At 33.8% G+C, this 24,261-nt stretch overlaps 2 long non-coding RNA genes across 9 annotated transcripts; both read right to left on the bottom strand.

The window, feature by feature from the left end:
• Positions 1–18,885, bottom strand: LOC107946748 (uncharacterized). Of its 8 annotated transcripts, none has more exons than XR_005899719.1 (8): positions 18,287–18,851; positions 17,246–17,359; positions 17,087–17,137; positions 16,931–17,012; positions 16,155–16,250; positions 15,706–15,971; positions 14,384–14,548; positions 1–19 (listed from the first exon to the last, which is right to left on the bottom strand). It is a non-coding gene; the product is annotated as an uncharacterized lncRNA (long non-coding RNA). The 8 variants fall into 8 exon arrangements; XR_001696985.2 differs by lacking the exon at positions 1–19 and having other exon boundaries at positions 14,209–14,548; positions 15,706–15,822; positions 15,900–15,971; positions 17,279–17,359; positions 18,287–18,885; XR_001696983.2 differs by lacking the exon at positions 1–19 and having other exon boundaries at positions 14,209–14,548; positions 15,706–15,822; positions 15,900–15,971.
• Positions 5,633–6,723, bottom strand: LOC121204594 (uncharacterized). The gene is made up of 2 exons (XR_005899720.1): positions 6,674–6,723; positions 5,633–5,781 (listed from the first exon to the last, which is right to left on the bottom strand). It is a non-coding gene; the product is annotated as an uncharacterized lncRNA (long non-coding RNA).
• Positions 18,886–24,261: the final 5,376 nt, after the last annotated feature.

The following is a 24,261-nucleotide window of genomic DNA, read 5'->3' as shown; positions in this document are numbered from 1 at the left end:
CACTATGGTTGGGGATTTCCTGCGTGGATGAAAATAAAAGGGGTGAGTTTGGGGAAACTCAGTGTGTAAGGAAAACCCATTCAAAGCCCAAGTCAGCTTAAGCCTATTGGGCCTAAGCCCATTCAGGTAACAGTGGTACTGGACCAAAGCCCTTTTCAGATTACAATAAACTGGGCCTTAGCCCCTTATTTAGATAACAGTATGGCCCATAGGCCCATTTCAAAATACATGCAACATCAGTAAACATATGCAAGCCCATTTGGGGAGACTACTCAACCCACCAACCACTACACTCCACCCGTACCAGCCCTACACTCCATGTGGGGAATAGCTCAACCCACCCAGCCCAACACTCCACAGTTGCAGCCTTGCTGCTCAGTTAACAGTAAATTGAGGCAAAGCTTCCAGTACGTGGACAAGCCACTTTTAGTATTTCCTCCGTCAATATCCCAGTCCCATGCATCAGATAATAATAACATGGCATGCAGTAAATAACAACAGTCAAACATGCATTTAGGTCAATTTAACCCTAGGGGTATTTCGGTAATTTATGTCCTAGGGGTAAAACTGTAAATTTTCCACTTTTAAAGGTATTTCAGTAATTTATCTATTTTAGGGTTTTTCATGCATATTCCTACCTTTCACGTACTAATAGAATTACGTACCGAGGGTTCGTACCGAATTGGGCCCGTTGGCCCATCATTCCAATTTTGGCCCATTAAGCCCAAAAATATCGAGGGCACAGAAATCATGCACTTTGCAGTCCAAATTTTGCAGCTTACCAAAAACATTAATCGATTTACCTCACGAGCATTCGCACACTCGCAAATCTAAAAAAATACCAGTTTTCGGCATTTCGGCTTTTCGACTTTTGCCGATCCAGACTAAGAAAGAGTGTGTTAATTACACACCTGTTTGCAACGATATGCTGATGAGATCCACACACGAACTGCCTACAATTGGATTACTAACACGGTAATCTAACTATTCAAATACAAACTACGTATTAACCCCTTACAATATTCAGCCAACCACACCTACAGATCATAGTAAGCTTATAAGAAATCAATAAGCAACTCAGTAACACATTTTTGTCAATGTTTACCACATAATCATAATTTCGCTGCAAGCTGTCTTCCTGAGCAACAGTCACTAAATTATTTATAACTGGAGCTACGAAACTCCAAATCAAGTGCCGTTAATTTTCCATGAAAATAGACTCGTATATATTCTATCCATAAAATTTTCAGAATTTTTGGTATGGCCAATCAATACCAGATTTTTCTTAAAGTTTCCCATGTTTTACTGTTTGACTAATCTGACCACTATTCATTACGAATCAAATTTCTCATTTTACAGAATTCAAAATATGTTCTAGTTTATTCCATTTGAAACTAGACTCATTAAGATTTAATTACATAATTTATACAGCTTCTAACTCATCTCCCACAATTTATGGTGATTTTCCAAAGTCACGTTACTGCTGCTGTCCCAAGCAGATTTATTACCAAATCACTCTTTCACACCTAACTTGCATGCTTGTTATTTAAACATGTATATCACCAATCAATCATCACATATCTATGATTTTACTTAAGTATAATCTCCATTTCATCATTTTAAAGCACAACATGTTAGCTGATTTTTCCCTTTAACATCTAAGGCACATGCATGCTCATTTGTTTGGCTCAACTTCACCTATCTTCCATTTTTCATCAAAAGAACATGAAACAACAACCATTTCCTTCATTTTAATTCATGACTAAATGCTCACAACACAACTAAAAATCAAAATATACTTCAAGAGTTAAGGTAGAATCAAGAAGAACTCATGAACCTCAAAATAGAAGCAAGGTACCAAGAACTTACCTTCAATTTTCCTCCTCCTAATGACCGAATACTCAAGAGCTTTCTCCTCTCCTTTCTCTTCTCTAACTTTCAGCTATGATGAACAAAGATGGACAAAGCTTTGTTCTTTTCACCCCTTTTTCTTTTAATAAAACTTTATATTTCATCCATTTAATTCTTTAATACAAAAGATATGAAATTCTTATCATGAAACATTTACCTAACCCATTATCATGAAACATTTACCTAACCCATTATCATGGAACATTTACTTAACCTATTATCATGGAACATTTACCTAACCTATTATCAATTTGTATCAATTTGTACCATAAATTATGGATATCAAGTGTACATTTTGTCTACAACAACATGATGGCTGACCACTTCATGTAAAATGGGAGGTTTGTCATGCAAATCCTCCTATTTTGCTTTTCTATTTATTTGGCCACTTCAATTTAGCCTATAGCATTTTCAAACATTTTCACATAGGTCCTATTTCATAATTTCACTCACAAATGACAAAATCAAAGCATGAAATTTTGTCAACATTCACAGAATTCCCGAAAATTGGGGCGTTACAACTCTACCCTCCTTAAAGAAATTTCATCCTTGAAATTTACCTAATCCAAACAGATGAGGGTATTGCTGTTGCATCGTCTCTTCTGGCTCCCAAACTCAGAAGTTTCCCCTTCCTTAACTTGTTGAAAACGAGCGACCAAAGAGTCATCTTTCAACTGTTTTTCCTTAATCTGATCCACCCAGGTTGGCCTCACTTGCAACTCAGCCAACAGACTTCCATCATCATACAGACTCAGACGAGCAAACATTGCTCTCAGATCAGATACAGCTCTACGACTTAGAGCATCGGCTACCACATTAGCCTTGCTTGGGTGATACTCGATCAAACAGTCATAATCCTTAAGCAACTCAATCCATCTCCTTTGCCTAAGGTTCAGCTCCTTCTGAGTCAACAAATACTTAAGACTCTTATGGTCAGTGTATATAATACACCTTTCTCCGTACAAGTAATGTCTCCAAATCTTAAGTGCAAATATCACTGCTGCCAACTCTAAATCATGAGTCAAATAGTTTCCCTCATGAGGCTTAAGCTATCGTGATGCATATGCAACCACCTTACCCTCTTGCATTAACACGCAGCCCAAACCCACGTGTGATGCATCATTGTACACAGTAAAATCTTTCCCAGACTCCGGCTGAATTAATACAGGTGCTTCAGTCAGAACTTTCTTCAACTTCTCAAAAGCCTCCTGCTGGGTCTCAGTCCATACAAACGGTACCCCTTTCCTTATGAGTTTTGTCAGAGGTGCTACCATCACAAAAAAACCTTCCACAAACCTTCTGTAATATCCTGCCAACCCTAGGAAACTTCGAATTTCCGACACCGTCCTAGGCGGCTTCCACTCCAAAATTGCTTCAATTTTCCGAGGGCTTACCTTAATCCCCTCAGCAGAGACCACATGTCCTAAGAAGGTTACCTTCCTCAACCAAAATTCACACTTGCTGAACTTCGCAAAGAGTTCCTTCTCCCTTAATACTTACAGCACTATACGGAGATGCTCATCATGTTTCGTTTCAGTTTCAGAATATACCAGGATATCGTCAATAAAGACGACTACGAACTGATCCAAAAATGGTTAGAACACACGATTCATCAGATCCATAAATGCTGCAGGAGCGTTCGTTAGTCCAAATGGCATAACCAGAAACTCGTAATGACCATACCGAGTCCTGAAAGTTGTCTTTTGGATATCTGCCTCCTTGACCCTTAACTGATGATATCCAGATCGAAGGTCGATCTTGGAAAATACAGAAGCTCCTCTAAGCTGGTCGAATAGATCGTCAATCCTTGGCAGTGGATACTTATTCTTAATCGTCAGTTTGTTCAACTGGCGATAATCAATGCACATTCGCATTGTACCATCCTTCTTTTTCACGAATAGCACTGGTGCTCCCCATGGAGACACGCTTGGCCTAATAAAACCCCTATCCAACAACTCTTGAATTTGTGCCTTTAGCTCCACCAACTCCTTCAGTGCCATTCTATACGGTGCGATAGACACAGATGCCGTTCCAGGTAATAAGTCGATTCCAAACTCCACTTCTCGATTCGGAGGCAATCTTGGAAGCTCCTCCGGAAAAACATCTTGGAACTCCTTTACGGTCCTAACCTTATCCACTGTCAGTCCCTCCTCTTCTTACTGACTTACAAATGCCAAATAGACCTCACAACCTTTCCGAATCCATTTTTCGGCTCTTAATGCCGACACCACATTGGACAAATAATCCCTTCGCTCACCTATCACCATAACCTCCTCATCCTTTGTGGACCTTAGCACCATTCGTTTAGCAGCACAATCCAGAGTCACTTTATGCTTAACAAGCCAGTCCATTCCCAAAATGAGATCAAACTCTCCGAATGGTAACTCCGTCAGATCTCTAGGGAAAATCCTACCTTGAGTTTCTAAGGGTACATCCCTATACAGTTTGTCTACCCTAACCGAGTGACCCAAGGGACTTAGTACAGATACCCCACTACAATCTCCTCAGAGCAGTCCAAGTCGTCCATAATCCGTTCTGTGGCCTCCAACCAATATTCTGCCACATTCGGGGCTATACCAGACACGCCCTTAAAGATCTCCGCTCTGTTAGTCTCGAAGTCATTCAGAAATAGATCCCTGAATTTCGTTGCCCGAACTTGCTCCGGCAACCCTTTCTAGAACACGAAGCATTGCCTGTGACAGGGCATCATCCTCGGCACCGCGGTCATGAGACTCTACCTCTGTTGCCGGTGGTACCAGTGCATCCATCGCCGGCATATGTCTCGAAGATGAAGATCTCGCTCGAGCACTTCCTCGGCTCCGTCCACGGCCTATTGTACTCATGTCGTATTATCTTGATTACGAATTTTTATGCATCAATTAATATTTCAGTGTTTATTACAGATGTTTTATGAATCAGACAGTAGTTCAGAGTTTGTTTTCGCAGAATCGAAATCTAGCTACAGTTTCAGTCTCTTATCAGATTTTCCTATGGTTTCAGAATCATCCTATCTAGAGTATCCTAGTAGGGTTTCAGTACAGACAGATAATTCAGAAAAATATTCAGAAGAGTTCAGAATAATACTTACAGGCTTGAGCCAGAGATTCGGAATGCCACTTTCTAAAGATCAAAATTTTGAAAATCGAGTTTTTCACATTCTTTATAAAATTTTCATTTTCGAAAATCTTTGTTTTTGTAAACCTATTCCACAGTCGAGTTGTTACAACCTAGGCTCTGATACCACTAAATGTAGCACCCCAAACCCGGCCTAGACATTATGGCCGGATCCGACATGCCACATCGAAGCATTCAAACCATTTTATATTACTGGTCCAGAAAAACTTATTTAGTGTTTTAAAAGATAATTCCATTACAGGTTAAAGTGAATGGAAGCTGTGCACCAGGTAAGAAACCGGAAAAGAGGAGGTGAGTCCATCGGACTACTTAAGTACCAAACTCCCTTCGGATCCAATCCTAGACATGCAAACCACCATTGTCATACCTTAACGTCATGTATATTTCTAGGAAACCGATTTGATTAAGTCCTTTTTAGGAAAAGTGATTAATTTTGGAAAATATCTTCATTGCGGAAGCTTTGCTTGTTTTCGTGTTATTTTGAAAACAATTACTATTTTTGAAAACGCGCCCTAAAGCTATCCAATTTCAACAGTTAAATATAAATATTACCTATCTTAATAAAACATATAAAAACCATCAAAAATAAATAAGCGGCCTTATTACATTTAAAAGCCCAAAACCTCAAACGTAATTAAAAGGATGTCCAGTTCACCAGAAGAAAATCAAACTTTCAGAACGGGTGGCCATTCCGAATTCCCTCATAGCTCCAAGCCTACTATGGTTGGGGATTTCCTGCGTGGATGAAAATAAAAGGGGTGAGCTTGGGGAAACTCAGTGTGTAAGGAAAACCCATTCAAAGCCCAAGTTAGCTTAAGCCTATTGGGCCTAAGCCTATTCAGGTAACAGTGGTACTGGACCAAAGCCCTTTTCAGATTACAATAAACTGGGCCTTAGCCCCTTATTCAGATAACAGTATGGCCCATAGGCCCATTTCAAAATACATGCAACATCAGTAAACATATGCAAGCCCATTTGGGGAGACTACTCAACCCACCAACCACTACACTCCACCCGTACCAACCATACACTCCATGTGGGGAATAGCTCAACCCACCCAGCCTAACACTCCACAGTTGCAGCCTTGCTGCTCAGTTAACAGTAAATTGAGGCAAAGCCTCCAGTACGTGGACAAGCCACTTTCAGTACTTCCTCCGTCAATATCCCAGCCCCATGCATCAGATAATAATAACATGGCATGCAGTAAATAACAACAGTCAAACATGCATTTAGGTCAATTTAACCCTAGGGGTATTTCGGTAATTTATCTCCTACGGGTAAAACTGTAAATTTTCCACTTTTAAAGGTATTTCAGTAATTTATCTATTTTAGGGTTTTTCATGCATATTCCTACCTTTCATGTACTAACAGAATTACGTACCGAGGGTTCTTACAGAATTGGGCTCGTTGGCCCATCATTCCAATTTTGGCCCATTAAGCCCAAAAATATCGAGGGCACAGAAATCATGCACTTTGTAGTCCAAATTTTGCAGCTTACCAAAAACATTAATCGATTTACCTCACGAGCATTCGCACACTCGCAAATCTAAAAAAATACCAGTTTTCGGCATTTTAGCTTTTCGACTTTTGCCGATCCAGACTAAGAAAGAGGGTGTTAATTACACACCTGTTTGCGACGATATGCTGATGAGATCCACACACGAACTGCCTACAATTGGATTACTAACACGGTAATCTAACTATTCAAATACAAACTACGTATTAACCCCTTACAATATTCGGCCAACCACACCTACAGATCATAGTAAGCTTATAAGAAATCAATAAGCAACTCATTAACAAATTTTTGTCAATGTTTACCACATAATCATAATTTCGCTGCAAGTTGTTTTCCTGAGCAACAGTCACTAAATTATTTATAACTGGAGCTACGAAACTCCAAATCAAGTGCCGTTAATTTTCCATGAAAATAGACTCATATATATTCTATCCATAAAATTTTCAAAATTTTTGGTATGGCCAATCAATACCAGATTTTTCTTAAAGTTTCCCAAGTTTTACTGTTTGACTAATCTGACCACTCTTCATTATGAATCAAATTTCTCATCGTACAGAATTCAAAATATGTTCTAGTTTATTCCATTTGAAACTAGACTCATTAAGATTTAATTACATAATTTATGCAGCTTCTAACTCATCTCCCACAATTTATGGTGATTTTCCAAAGTCACGTTACTGCTGCTGTCCCAAGCAGATTTATTACCAAATCACTCTTTCACACCTAACTTGCATGCTTGTTATTTAAACATGTATATCACCAATCAATCATCACATATCTATGATTTTACTTAAGTATAATCTCCATTTCATCATTTTAAAGCACAACATGTTAGCTGATTTTTCCCTTTAACATCTAAGGCACATGCATGCTCATTTGTTTGGCTCAACTTCACCTATCTTCCATTTTTCATCAAAAGAACATGAAACAACAATCATTTCCTTCATTTTAATTCATGACTAAATGCTCACAACACAACTAAAAATCAAAATATACTTCAAGAGTTAAGGTAGAATCAAGAAGAACTCATGAACCTCAAAATAGAAGCAAGGTACCAAGAACTTACCTTCAATTTTCCTCCTCCTAATGACCGAATACTCAAGAGCTTTCTCCTCTCCTTTCTCTTCTCTAACTTTCAGCTATGATGAACAAAGATGGACAAAACTTTGTTCTTTTCACCCCTTTTTCTTTTAATAAAACTTCATATTTCATCCATTTAATTCTTTAATACAAAAGACATGAAATTATTATCATGAAACATTTACCTAACCCATTATCATGAAACATTTACCTAACCCATTATCATGGAACATTTACCTAACCTATTATCATGGAACATTTACCTAACCTATTATCAATTTGTATCAATTTGTACCATAAATTATGGATATCAAGTGTACATTTTGTCTACAACAACATGATGGCTGGCTACTTCATGTAAAATGGGAGGTTTGCCATGCAAATCCTCCTATTTTGCACTCTTATTTATTTGGCCACTTCAATATAGCCTATAGCATTTTCAAACATTTTCACATAGGTCCTATTTCATAATTTCACTCACAAATGACAAAATCAAAGCATGAAATTTTGTCAGCATTCACAGAATTCCCGAAAATTGGGGCGTTACATATTTAATCTTGCTTTTATTGTTTAATCTTGGGGTTTGAATTTTTTAACACGGAATTGTTATTGCAATCACTAACACTGGAAAGTGTAGTGACAGTTTGAGCCAACAAGCACTTCAACGGAAGTTGAGTGAAGATTAGAGGAATTTAGTCTACTTGTTCTTAACAATGCTATATTGCCATCATCAGAAGGTGAGGTTAATATTCATGTTTAAGTCTCAGATTAAATAAATGAGTAACGCTGGGTAAGATTTACATTGAATTTTATTGCCTCGACAATCACCTGCTCTTTTATACCTTGTGAGCATTTAGTTTTCTGCTAAAGATTCATGTTGGGGATCCTAGTTTATCACTATCATATTTTATTTTATTGTTTTCAAGTTATTGCATCAAAAACTATCCTCACAATTTATCTTATTTATATCTAGCTATTGCACCGACATTAATAGACAAAAGATACCATTCCTGTGGGATCGATATCTCACAGACTCACATCTATATACTATACTTGCATCAACAGTGTGCGCTTGCACATTATTTTTGTGACGTAAACAGATGATCACCTCTCTTGCAATGGCATCTTAAGCAATGTTATCAAGCTGAGTTTCACTTCTAAGAGTGATGGTCTTGCACTATTCCTTCCCTTGTGATCTCGAATTCTCGGTATCATTTAGCAACACTTCTTGTGGTCTCGAAGTCAAAGCATTCACTATTTGCCGCACTTGATTCTCAAGAGCTCAGAGAGATGTAGCCTGACTCTGAATTATGACATCATTCTTGGCCATAGATTCCTTTACTAAGGCTTCAATAGACGATGATGATGATTATGATGATGATAAAGTTGATGTCTGAACCTATTGGACATTTTGCCTCGACATAGGATGATTATAACCAGTGGTGCACTATTAGCATTCTATCTTGTAGCATTATTAAAATTCCCCACACCTTTATTATTCCAACCAAAGTTTGTATGTTGTTTCCACCCTGTATTATACGTGTTGGAATAGGGGTTATTATTCCAATTAAAATTACCCTTGTAATACACGGATGCTAGGTTTTATGGGTATTCATCATACATATGGTCTTCACCACAATAAGACACGAAAGATTGGCTAATTTAATCTCCTTAACTATAGTATTTTTCATTTTTTTATTATATTAGCCAAAGAAGATACTTGGGTTTTTAACGAAGTGATTGCATATAGCTCTATGGCACTAACACTCTCTTGCTTGTCCTAACTCTTGTGGTACGATATTGATTATCATTGTTGGCAATCTTCTCCAGAATTTCATATGCTTAATTATAAGATTTATCTAGCAAAGTAGGCTGGCAGAAGCATCAACTACCATCCTTGTATGTGCGTTCAACCCATTATAGAATATCTTTATCTGAGTCCAGTATTTAAATCGTTCCCAAGCTTCATATAGTGTTTCATCCTTCGATTGCTGAAAATATGTGACGTCACTTCTAAGCTTGGCATTCATATTTGGGGGATTATACCATAGCAAAAATCTCCGGCAAAATCATTCCATGATGTAACTGTTCTTAATGGAAAATCATTTAACCATGCTCTTGCACGATCTCTTAAAGAATATGGAAACAGTTTAAGCTACAAATTGTCTTCAAGAACTTCTTGTTGTCTAAACGAGTCATAGACCTTGAGAAAAAGTCTTAAATGCAATCTTGGATCTTCAGTGGGTAATCCACTAAACATTCCTACTGTTTGTAACATCTAAAACATTATTGGTTTTAGCTCAAACTGTTGAGCCTGTATTTGTCGTCTGACTACCCCTGGATTCAGGTCATCTAAAATTGGCACAACAAGCTCTCAGATTGGTCTATCTATCACCCTACAAACATGAGGATTAGCATCCTAACCATTCAAATTATCATTCAAACCAGGTATCACCCTACAAATAGAAGGGTTAATATATTGACCATTTGAATTATAATTGAGGCAAGAATCATTCCCGTTCCTAGCCATTTTTCACAGTTATTTAAGCATTCTTCATAAAGTTCTTTCGTTCTCTAGGCCAAAAGGAAACTTTTTGTTAGCAGGAATGCCTCTTCTCATGCACTGATGGCAAACCTGTAGAAATTAAATTAAACTTAGTTAAATAAAACTAATAGAATTAAGTAAAATAACAAAACCAAATTTCACCAAATTGTTGATCCCTGACAACGATGAAAAAAACTTGTCGAGGGTGAAATTGTATGCTAATTGTTCAAGTATACACATCGAATGAAGTAATAAAGTGATAAGTGAGATCGTCTCCACAAAGACCGAATTAGGTATAAAAATGGTTAAGTTATTATAATTAATTTTTATTAATGTTACGGTAAAACCAAGTTATGTACATATTGGTAAATTAAAGTAGTAAGTATGCAAAATGTATATTGACTAATACTGAAAAATGCTAAGGCAAAGTAAGAGTAAAAATGCAATGGCAATTAAGAGAATAATTACATAAATAATCTACGAGCGGATAAATAAATAACTGAGAATGCTATGTCAAAGATACTACGACAAAGGATTAAGGGTCTACGATGTTGATTCGGAAGGTTGGGATTACTAAGAATCTACCCTTACTTTCAGAAATGCCTCAGCAAAATTGTACTTAATCTACTGCTCAGAAGAGACCTAAAGTGACCTGCTTCTTTCAAGAGCTAGATCTCAGGTTACCAGGTTGTGTCTCTAGGCCTTAGCACGGTACCTTGCACTGTTTTGTCTTTATTCTATACAAACACTACTCTATGTCTAGAGTCTGCTGCAAGTATTCAATTGAATACCCACTTGTATCATTCAATTCCAGTCCAACTAATCTAACCTTTTCAGAATTAGATTCAATTTATGGGCATATTGCACACTCATCTATGTCTAGAGAATCTATGCATACAATTGGGAATTAAAAAAATTAAATGAAATAGTAGATTAAATAAAATATATGCTTCAACCATTAACGAAAATAAAAGTTTCATCATGTAATCCCAATCCTATGATATTTAGCTCATGGGTTGGCAATTAAAATTCATGTTCAAAATAACACCCAACATCGTTTCGATCAAATCAATTCACGGGAGTACAAATTAAGAAATAATGGAAGAACTTAGAAAGATGGTTGTCACCAAGTCAATCAACAATCTAGTAGCACAGTATCCTATGGTGGCTGAGAGGGACTGCCTTCAGTTTCCTCCTATCTTCTTTACTCAGCCGCTACTCTCTATTGTTGCCTCCGAATCTTCTCACGCTTTAGGGTTTCCTCCTTTGGCTTTTTATAAGCTTTTCTTCCTAGGGTAACTCCAACAATCCACGATATCGTCTCCTCTTTTTTATGTAGATTTTTCTGGTACAAGTAGAGTTGGGCTAAAACTAGTATGCATTGAGTGTTGTCTTAGTCATCTTCCTAAAATTGCCATGGCATTCGTGTTGGCAAATTGTTCAACCTTTTTCCTTGTCAAATCTTCACTCCTTTATTTCTTTCTCCACATCCTACACCTTCCAAATCACCAAAAAAAACCTTTCCACATGCAATTAACGTACCTAACATTTAAACACAGTCTAACCTCTTAATGCAATGATAAAAATATCAATGAAATGTTCTAAAATGCAACTAAATGTACCAAGTACAAGCAATTAGACAGGTCTGAATGCATGAAATATAACTCTTGTCAAGAGTTATCAAAGGGTACAATGTTTCTGTTAAGGGACAAGGTCTACTGATGGTGTCAATCCGCTAAGAGAAGTACGTAGGTTGAACGATTGACTTGGGATTATTTCCAGGATGATTTTCAGAAGAAGTATGTGGGCACGATATATAAGGTGGCCTGTAAGCTGGAGTTCATTAAGTGGAAACAAGGGAACATGACTGTGGTCAAGTACAAGACCGTATTCCTACGTTTTAGCCGTTATGCTCATGGTGTGGTTATGACTAGGCTGGACAAGTGTGTAAGATTCGAGAATGGGCTGTGGTATAATATGATGATTCATGTCGTTCCACATCAGGAGAGGGTTTTTGAGGCTTTGGTTGAGAAAATCAAGATTGTGGATGAGTCTAACTCCCCTAACCCGTATTCATCGCCAGATTAAGGTTACGAGGCATTACTAGAAAATACACATTATCCGAATAATTATAAATATATTTACACATGCAAGTCTTTAATCAATCAAATGTTTAAAAGATACAATTAATATAGTTAAGCACGTCTCATTTCATATCACTTAACAAATATGTATATATGTTTATATATATTTATATATATAGCCACATATCTCATATGCAAAGATATTCAGCATATCAAAAATATACACATCATACGCACATAACAAAGTTTATATAAATATTCCATTCCATTATTCAAACATGTGTCATATAAAAGTAACCCTTTCAAGGTACAAATCATTTAAAACAAAATGATTTCCATGCAGCACATTATACAAATATATGCATATGTATATTCGACTACTACTCCAATTACCATCTTAAATTTAAAATTTATACATGAATAATACCTTAGTCGAACTTTCAAACCAAATTATACATGTCAAAATATGCTACTTGTAACATGATTAAAACACATGAAATTGAATATTATTCATGGCTAATTGTAAAATTTACTATTCATTTGATAATTCTACAAGCCTTAATTGAATATATATATATTCATGCTTACTACTCATGCCATTTCAATATTTACTTCAATAACCATATATTCAGTTAAATATCCTATTAAACATATAATCTAATTTCAACCAAATCCAAAACATAGTTTCACATCTTAACCAGCATATCAAACAATTTAAACCAACTTAACCATTTTAATCATTAACCAAACATAACCATCAGCTAATTAATACTTAATATACCGAATGCGTCCAGCCAAGTTTCACGTATATAACTCAACTAACTTGTTTTAAACATATGCTTATATATATATTCGGCCATTTATCCAAATTTAATCATCATCCATTTATACATATATAAAACAACCTTTCTTTTAAAAAAAAAATGAACTAACTAATAACCTTACACAACGGATTCATGCTAAGCATATTTATACTAAATATAAGTAAAATACTGTTCAAGCATAACAGGTAACATTTTTACCAAAAAGAATTTAAACCATGATCAAACATAATTGATTCCTAGCATAACTACCAAGCCATATTCCAAAAACCAATAATAAACATAACTCAAGTATGATTTATATACATAATATACTCTTCATTACCGAACATAATTATGCCACAACCAAATACTCACATCCATTCACTACAGCAAAACTGACTTTTAGCGGCCTTTTTTAGGCCTTTAGCGGCGCTTTTAAGTGCCGCTAAAACTATTTGTGGCGTTTTTACAAGCGCCGCAAAAAACGCCGCTATTGCTAACGCCACTAAAGTTTGCGGAATATATTTGAAAAAACGCCGCTAAAGGTCATGACTTTTAGCGGCGCTTTTCCCACAAACGCCGCTAAATGTCATAAATTCAAAAAAAAATTATAAAATATTATAAAGGTCATGAAAAATATAAAAATAATATCCATGATATAAATATAAAAATTCTCTATTAAAATTCATTACCAAGTTAAATTTTCTATTAAAATTTTAACTTTAAAAACTAAATACAAAAATTAATGGATTTAAATTTAGAATTTAAAATAATAAATTAATAACACAATTAAAATCCAAAATTTAGAACTCAAATTATCTTAAATATTAAAATAAAAATAAAAATTTAGAATCAAAACTAAAATAAATAATAAAAACTAGATTAAATATAAAAATATCAATAAAATAAGATATTATAATGAAGTTACTTAAATGAAATAATGACTTAAATCATAACCATGTAAAATATAAGATTTGAATATCCATTCCCATGTGAAATATCAACATTGATTATTTAAGTTGGTAATGAATATTCTCTTTTCTAAGTCAAAATTACAATTCATGTTTTTCTTCTTTCAACTCAAATAAAAAAAATGTTGAAAACAAAAAAATTAAATAAAAAATAGAATAATTAGTTGACACGAGATTATTATTAAATATATGCAAATATGCAAGTAGACTATTACAAAACTGGGTGTAGTTTTTGATCAATCCTACTGCATGTTCTAACTATAATCTGCTTAACTAACATACAAACATAAGACACTCTAATACTTTTTTGCACATAAAATATCTGAAACTTACACCTGAATTCGGATTCAGAGCACATACGGTGTCAACTGCATGTTGATCAATATCATTCTTATTCGCTGCTGCAATGCCTCCCATATGCATTTGTAGAGGTAGGAGCCAGCCATTATGTGCCTTCTGCAAATTGTTCTTGGACTGCAATCTAGTGTAGTTGGTTTTTCCTGTTCCATTTGCCACCAGTCAACATAAAAGAGCTATATTATGGTAACTCCATCAGCTTACACAGTAAATTATAGCTCGCATGTTTCAAAGGTATGACTCAATCAGTGGGGATTCTGGTAAAATAACAGTCATTGAGAAGGCAAATTGATAATAAATTAGATAGGAGCAGAGAATATATACTATATTTTATCTGAACAAATGTTCCTTTCTTCAAATATATTGGAATGAATAATGATTAATTTGCATCATCAACGCTAGTGAAAATCCAATTTTAGGGCTTTGGCATGTTTACATAACATTTCTCTTGTTCTATTTTATAGAGCAACTACATGTGCAAAGAGTGATAAAACGAAAAAAATGCAGAAGCTAGTAACCAATCCAAAATTCAGTTGGTGGTCAATCTTTATTAATTTATAAGGAATTTTATGTTTTCAATTCTTATAAATGTATATTACTATTTTCTTTTACTAAGATGCATGAATGACTTACAAACGAAAAGCACTGGATATAGTGATGGAATCACCTAAGGATAAATTATTCAAGGGATCATAAATAGGCCTACTGATGATGATCAAGATCCAGATGACAATTATATAGTCACTTTAAATAACTACTTGCTAAACATGAAAACAATGCGCTGAATGCGGTGTGTGCAGTTCAAAAAATTAAGAGTAAGGTTTAGTTTGGTTTAGGCACAAAGAAAAAAAAAACAATTTTAAAGTTTAAATTTTAGAAGAGCTTAAACAACAAGGTAAAAGTTGTTAACTGAAATTTACTTATTGTTTTATATGAACATTTATGTTTCTTTAGGAATCATTATCTTATATATTTGTTGGGCCTAAAGAATTATAAAATATATACATATATATTAATATTATCTTATGCCTATGTTTCTTAGACTTGGTAGCAAATGTCAGATACAATTATGAATTTAGCATGGATATGGTTCAATTTTTCTAAAGTTTTCTATATATTTGGAGGATCCTTGGAGCTCATAGTCCTAGGCTTTTAGTGAGGCTGTCATTTGAATTAATAAATTGGCTCAACTGAGACTTTGATTCTATTAGTTAACTGAGATTATTAATTTATTGAATATTCATTTATCGAGATTCTACCACATATGTATGTTGAAGGAAGTAACGAAACAACCATGTACCTTATGGAAAACTTCGGAAACAGGACCGTCATTTTCTGAGGCAGCCAGCTCTTGCTTAACCTTTTCTAATCCCTTAATTATAGCTTGCATTTCTTCTGCTAAAGCTTTTAATTGTATCTGCAGGGACCCAAGCCTTCAAACTAAACATAGTGTTACCAAGCTACAAACTCAAATGTAAAAATACTAATGAAAACCTCAGTTGCAGCTTCAAGGCTAACAAAATCGAGGTGAAAATCTAATAGAGCTGGTTTCTTGGCAGCTAGGACCTAGCCACAATAAAAACACAGTTCAGACTTGATTGAAATCAACCATTTCTGTTCGTATCAGAAACAAATCTCCAGTGGCAAAGTAACATACAAACTGGGTGTAACACATAATCGAGGCAGATCTTACAAGAAACAGAATTATCTTTAATTAAACAAAAAGAGAAAAAAAAATAGTAACCAGACCTTGAAAAGATAAGTGCATTAGCGTCATCCTGCTGGTAGAAGCACCTGTACCTGTGAGCTTTAGAAGACTGTCTAACTTAAACCCAACAGCAGCACCTGTATAGCAGGAATGATTTGAAACCTCGTATTAAAGGAACATACAGCAGTTGAAGAATTTTCACTTCCTCAAATCTGAATAGTTGATCAGCATTAAATGCATAAAAAAAACATGACACCTGGGACAAGTGGCTTTGGCAAAAAAAGAAAAAAAAGAAAATGCAAAACAAATGAATTAATAGCATAACAAGGGACAAAGAATTGATGGACACTACTATCATCTAAAAATTCAAAATGAAAGACATAAATGTAGAAGTTCGACATTAAAGGACATAAATGCCAATGTTAAAGAAACTGGACCACAGGTTAAACCAGTTGATTTGATTGTTTCTTATTTTATTTTTTATGTTTAAACATTAATTTAATGTAAAATAAATAGTTAAAATAATTAATAGTTATCAGTAATATGCATTTACCTTAATGGCATGGTCTTTAATTTAAGAAAAAGGAAAAAAAAAATAATTGGTTTTTTACCTGTTCAATAAATAACTAGTTTTTGATCGGTTTGAATATTATCCAATTCTTAGATAATGCAAGGACTGGACAGGCCAACCTTAATTGGTTTTAGTAATACATCACATGTGGTTTAGCTGGTAATATTTTCTCTGCATAATCTTTTTACAAGCTGCAATTGTAGCATCAAAGACTGAAGCCAAAAGGAGAAATTGAATGTCACTTACCCTTTGCAGTTCCTTGGTTCAATGTATTTCCTAGATAGATAATTTTCTTCATGAGATCCTTCAATTTAAGGGAATTTCGTACCTATATAACCAATAAAAAAGTAGTAAGATAAGAATGAATAAACACTGCCATCATCAACAACAGTAATGATATACCTCATTACATGCAGAATTTACAGTATTTAAGCTCCTTTTAAATTCAGAAACCTGCAGGTGGTAAAAAAAATGTAAGAACAGAGGATAAACAAGTGATTCAATAAAAGAAAAAGGAGAAACAAGAAGGAGATTAATTATTGAATAATATTGTAAATTTACCAAATCAGATTTACTATGGAGATACTGCCAAACCTGAGCTCAGAACTGAATCTTGAAACAAAACACTCTTAGTTTTGACTCTACTCGTGGCACTTTCATCAGCTCCAAAAAGTACTAAACATGAAAAATCAAAAACTTGTTCAGGTTTAGAAGTTTTTACAAAGATGGATCAAATGAAAGATGTTATTGGAGAAGCATCCAGGAACTAAATGTTTTAGTTAGAGCTTCTTCATAAAAGCGAATGCCATAAAATTGTTATATTGTATTTGCTACAATGCTATATGATAAATCATTGTTCTCCAGCACTTTAACTATCTTATTAATGTTGAGTAAGAATAATACAGAGAGAAGATGCTACAGCCCTCCACTGGTTCTTTCCCTGCACGCCACCTTGCCTTCATCATGCACTACTTTCAAACATTTATATAACATACTACCATAAAACCTAACTTTATTAATTACCAACCTCCACTTAAAATCACAATTGGAGGCATTTCCATCCATTAAAAGTGGAGAATGTCTTAGCTCAACTTTAAGGTAGTGAGCTTAGCAATTATTGTTATAAATAGATTCTTCAAAACCTTCCTTTTTTTTTGTATAGCAGGTCAATGACTGCTCAAAAAAGTTGGATCTATTAATAAAATAATGCTATAAGGGAAACTATCAAGAATATGTTCTTCACCACTCCTTTAATGAAGATGACGATATAATTGGAAAATATGGAAACCAGAAGTTTGCTCAATATCTAATCCAAACAACATTTTTCCGAGCAGTGCATAAAAAAGACAATACTATGGAATAGATAAAAACCTAATGACTAATACTATGGAATAGATAAAAAGAGTCACACCTTTACCTATAAAGCAAAAAATAATTCAAAACTAATTGAAAGATTAGAACTTCACTTTGTAAATTCACATATCATTTCTCAATAAAAAAGAAGATGCTAAAATTAATACCCTAACTCATCCTAGTAGTGAAGTAGCAAAAAGTAAAACAAAATTATAGGGTCCAAACGAGGATAGAGAGACATGAACTGACCTGCAGCGAATTGGAGTTGCCTTGGGATTTCTCTTGAGCACCCATCGAAGCTTCTCGGTCTCCGGTTCCGAAAACTTTAAAAATCCCAAATAATCCCGTGGAATCGTCAAGATTGAAAATTCGAAGTTAAAATTGAGAGATTAGAAGGACGACCTCGAATTAGGGCTTTTGGGAAACTGAGAAGAGAGAGAAAAGAGCGGGCACTTGAAATAATAGGCGGGAGAGAATAAAAATTCCTTTTGGGAAGGGGATCAATAGAAAACCCTAACCGCCATTAACGTAAGCTGAAGAAACCTTAATTTTTCCTCTCTTTACTCTATTTTTCTCTCTTTCCTTTCCTTCTTTCTATTTTCTGCGCTAAGAGCTTGTCGTTCCCCGGCCTTCGATGAGTGAAAGGGAAAAGAAAAGCTTGGAGCCAGAGTAATCGTGGGCACCTTCGATAAGAGCTTGGAGATTCTGCTGTTGGAGAGTTTCTTTATTGAAAAGGGCAACTGAGGGGTGAGATTGGGGGTGTTTTGAGGATACTGATTTTAGGGGAAAAAGTTAGGGGTTTAGTATGGGCATGAGAAAAATAAAATATTTAAGAAAGGAAACGACGCTTTTAAGTTAAACAATTATGTTTTTTTGCGGTCTTTTTTAAAAAAAATCCCGCTAATTCCCTAAATCTTCAATTAAAATGATACCGTTTAAGTTAAATTATTTTGTTTTTTCTAACGTTTTTTAAAAAATGCCACTAACCCTTTAAATCTCTAATTAAATTTTACTTAAAACAAATCATATTTATAAATACTTAGTAAATTTACTTAAACCTAATGATATTGTTTTAATTTTTTTATAAATATATACATGTTATTTTCATTTGATATTTGTTAATTTTTTAAATATAAACAAATTAAATATTTTTAATTATTATTATTTTTCTATTAGTCATTGAATTATATGTAAGTTGTGGATTTAGTCATTTTACTTTAATTTTGTTATTTTTAGTCATTGTAATTTTGAAATTTTGAAATCATAGTATTAATTAAATGGTAGCTATTAAATTCATTAAGTTTTGCTATTTCTAAAATCTAATGTAACAAACATATTACTCACAAAAAGCCAATTACGGATTTAACGGTTGTCATTTGTGCCAAAATTAAAATTTCAAAATTCGAAAAGTACAGGGACCAATAATGATCTAATTAGATAACATGAACTCAACCTACAACTTTACACACAATACCAAGACTAATAGCAGAATTTAACCTAACATATATAATTGCTATCATTTGAGTGATCATGATTAAAATTTTAAATTTTGAAAAGTACAAAAGATAAAATTGATCGATTTGAAAAATACAGGAACTAAAACTAATCAAATTAAAATATAAGGACTAAATTTTAAGTTTAAATTTCACTTAAATAAATTAAGTGTAGAGGAATTAATTTGAATTGAATTATTTTTAATATATCAAAATATTTTTAGATTAAATCTTAAACCATTTAATATATATATAAAGTTTATCTATTATCTCTTAAATAATTTAAACTATAATCATAAGTTTAATATATTCAAATTAATATTATCTCTTTTACAATTATATAAGAAATCGTTTAATATATAAATTAAAAAATACTAATTAATTTAAACGTTAAACCTCTTAACCCCTATCCCATAAACACTAAAACTTAAACCTTTAACCCTTAACCCCAAACCCTTACACCTTAAACTCCAACCCTAACCTTTAAACCCTAAATCATAATCCTTAAACCCATAATTCATCATAAATCTTCAAATACTAGTTAACTCCTTAACCTTAAACCCTAAACCATATATCTTAAACCATAGTTAACTCATAAACCTTAAACCCTAAACCCTATATCTTAAACCATAAACCTTAAACTATAATGATAATTAATTCAATATTTTTAATTCAATACTATCTCTTTTACGATTATATAAAAAATATTTAATATATTGTATAACCATAAATTTTAATAATTATTTTTTTAGGGGTTATAGATTAGTGTTTATGATTTTTTGGGGTTTAGGGGTTATATGACTTTTAGCGGCATTTTACCAAAAGCGCCGCTAATGCTTTGGTTTTTAGCGGCTTTTTACCGAAAGCGCCGCTAATGCTCTGGTTTTTAGCAGCGTTTTACCGAAAGCGCCGCTAATGCTCTGTTTTTAGTGGCATTTTTTACTAAAACGCCGCTATGCTCTATTTTTAGCGGCGTTTTTGGTAAAACGTCACTATTGCTCTGTGTTTTACAATTTTTAGGCATTTTTTGATAAAACGCCGCTAAAGCCCTATTTTCTTGTAGTGATTAACCACAAATACCACACATAAATCAAACCACAAGTTCACTTCATATCATTTATGCCATTCATATATATATATCTTGACAAAACTTCATCACCTTTAGCACTTATATTTCTATCACCTAAATCAATTACATAACCAAATCACCAAGGTCATATTCAATTCACTCCATCATCATTCATGCATAGCACACTTAAAATTATACCCAAGACAGTATAAATTCATAAATCAACTTAGCCATTTTCGCATGGCTTAATATATACATCATCAAGATCATTTAATTTAAAGCCACAATATCATTACATAACTAAATATATATATTAACTAAATATATATATATTATGAATCAAATTTCAACATCACATACTTATTCATTAAACCACATATAGCTTCTTATATACACAAACATCAACATTAGCATCCTTAAAACTTATATCACATATCAATAACCAACTTACCTTACTTTCAAGTAGGCAAATAATTTCACGTACCTGTTGACTTTAACCTGATTTCACATTCATTTGTAACTTATCATTGCCCGTTGAACCATTCGGAATTGTATAGGATACTCTGATAATCACATATATCGTACAATGCCAACGTACCAAACGTGATCTTACATGTAATCACATATCAATGCCACTGTCCTAGATAGGGTCTTACTCGTACACATAAATTGGAGTCACATATCGATGCCAACGTATAAAATGCGATTTTACTCGCACACATATAACGATGCCATGGTCTTACTCGCACATCACATATCAAAATCCTATGTAATGACATATGTATCCTAGCTATTCCTAAGGTTCGTACGGGGCTTTCGGACGTTGTAACTCCATCAAATTGAACTTGAACATATTATTCCCAAGCATATCCACATTCGGCAATTGCATTATAAACTCATAGAAATTTGAATCAGCATGTTAATTTTACATATAGTAATAATTAACAACGTTTACTTGCCTACAGACTTACCTCGGATATCGACGAACGATGTAAATCGACTATTCGATTATTTTTGTTTTCCCCCGATCTATGTCTTATTTCTTTTGTTCTTGATCTATACAATTTCAAATTAAGCTCATTCAAACACAATTTCATTCGATTTAATAAAACAACACATAAATGGGCAAATTACCATTTTACCCCTAATATTTCACACTTTTACAAATTAATCCAATTTGTATAAAACACAAAATACACAAAATTTCAATACAACATGCTTTGGCAGAATGTTCATCTTGTTCATGTAAATCCATACATTTTATTTATTTCACATGTTAGTCCCTAAATTTATAATTTTTGTAATTTAGCCCTAATTACTCAAATTCATCAAAAATTCCAATACAACACTTATTAATTCAAAACACATCTTTCATAATTCATCATCAAACATCACAAAACACAATTATTCATCAATGGCATAACTCAAAATATTCATCAAAATAAGAAAATTTGAGCATGGTTCGGATAGTATTCGAAGCAACGATCTCAAAAACGTAAAAATTATCAAAAACCGAAATAAATACATACCTTAATCAAGCTTATACAGGGTTGAATACTCAAACTCTTTCTTTTTTTCTATTCTTTTAGTTTCAGTGATAAAAAATATGAACATGCAAACCATTTTGTCATGTTTTATTGATTATAACATATAAAAATTTCTATTTTACAAATTTAACCTTATAAATAAAATATGAAACCATTATATTAAAAGGTCAATGCTGTCCATCACTAATTCTTTTGGCTTAATTACAACATACAACCTCCACATTGAAAAGACATAACAATTAGGCATTTTACAAAGTAGCATGCTTATTTTTCATTTGATGTAATTAAATCCTTTTTAATAATCGAGCACTCAAACATCAAAATTAACACACGGAAATTTTACAAATATCAATTCACACATAAATAAACACATAAAATAATGTTAAAATATTTTTCTAACTCGAATTCGTGGTCCAAAAACCATCGTTCTGAATAAGGTCTAAATTGGGCTGTTACAAGGAGATTAAACGTATGGAGCGTGAGAAGAGAGAAAAGGCTAAGGCTTTGATTAAGAGAGATTTTGGTCCTGGTAGTTTGCCTTCACGACCCATAAAATGGGCCAAAGAGGACAAACCTCAGCAGAACATTACAATATTTGGTGCTAGAGGTAGATCCTGAATTGTGCTATTGTGGTAAGCATTACTTGGGTAAGTATTGAAGAACGGTTGGTGCTTATCTGAGTTATGGGTCTACAGATCATAAGATTAAGGATTGTCTGCATTGAGGTGATCAAATGCAAGCTCCGGTGCAGAATCAAGTTCAGAATCAAAAGGCTGGGCAATTGCCTCAAAGAGGTTAAGGTTATAATAGAGCTATAATATTGGTCAAGGTCACCGAGCACCGAGTCAGGTTGCAAACAGGACCGAGGCTAGGCAGCTTGCTTTTGTTTATGTAGCTAGACATGGAGAGGACTGAGACACAACTGATATCATCGCAGGTACTATTTAAATTCATTATGTTCCATACTTTGCTTTGATAGATATTAGATATACCCACTCGTATGCTTCTTGTTTGATAGTTGATAAATTGCGTATTGGGGTAGAGGAAACTGGTAGGTATGTAACTATAGTTGTCCCAGTAGGACAATTTGTAACTATGAACAAGATTTATAGAAGATGTCCATTAGAAGTTCAGGGGGAAGTGTTTTCGATGGATCTAATTGTAAAATCCTAAGTCTTGTGGGTGTAAGGTTTTGGCGTATAGTAGTAAGATAGTTTGTATGGAGAAATGTAATCTGCCCAATTTTTTATTGTTGCGAATAATCGTATATGAATATGAAATTTGAATTGTGCAAGTATACATGTCAGATCAAGTAATAAAGTGATAAGTGAGATTATCTCCACAAGGATGTGATAGGTTTAAATTGGTTAAGTTATTATAGTGAAAAAAGATTAATGCTAAGGCAAAAAGAATAGTAATAAAAATGCAGTGGCATTTAGGAGAATAATGATGTAGAAAATGCACGAACCAATCAAGCAGACAATTAGAGCTATGAAAATAAAGATGCTATGGTAAAGATTAAAAGATCTATGATGTTGATTTGAAAAGGTGGGATTACTAAGATTCTACCCTTGATATCCAATTACGTCTCGGCAAGATCAATCTTATTCTACTGCTCAGAATAATTCTATTGTGGTTTGCTTCTTTTGAGACCTAAACCTTGAGTACCTAGGGCACTATATGTCTATAGGCTTTGAGTCTAGTTGCTACTACTGTTCTTCTCCTTGCCATATAGAACGTTGCTCTATGTCTAGAGTCTACTACGAGTATTATTTTGAGTACTCGCTCATATCATTCAATTTTGGTCTAACTGACATAACCTTGTCAGAATTAGATTGATTTTATAAACATGTTGCATATTCACCTATGTCTAGATGTAACAGCCTGATTTTAGGCCTAGTCAAAACAGTGGTTTCGGGACCACAAATCCGACGTAGAAAAATTTATTTTTCTTATATTTTTATGGTCTAAAATTTTATGGAATGATTTTTTGAAAATTTCGTTCAAAAATTTCAACATTTGAGCACTCGATTTAGCAAAAAGGACTAAATTGTAAAAAATGTAAAACTTGAGTTCTAGAAGTTAGAGGTGTCTAATTGCTATGAAATTTTAAAT

This window comes from Gossypium hirsutum, chromosome A08 (assembly GCF_007990345.1).
Source record: "Gossypium hirsutum isolate 1008001.06 chromosome A08, Gossypium_hirsutum_v2.1, whole genome shotgun sequence".
Classification (NCBI taxonomy): Eukaryota; Viridiplantae; Streptophyta; class Magnoliopsida; order Malvales; family Malvaceae; genus Gossypium; species Gossypium hirsutum.
This window is presented reverse-complemented; position numbering and strand designations above follow the sequence as displayed.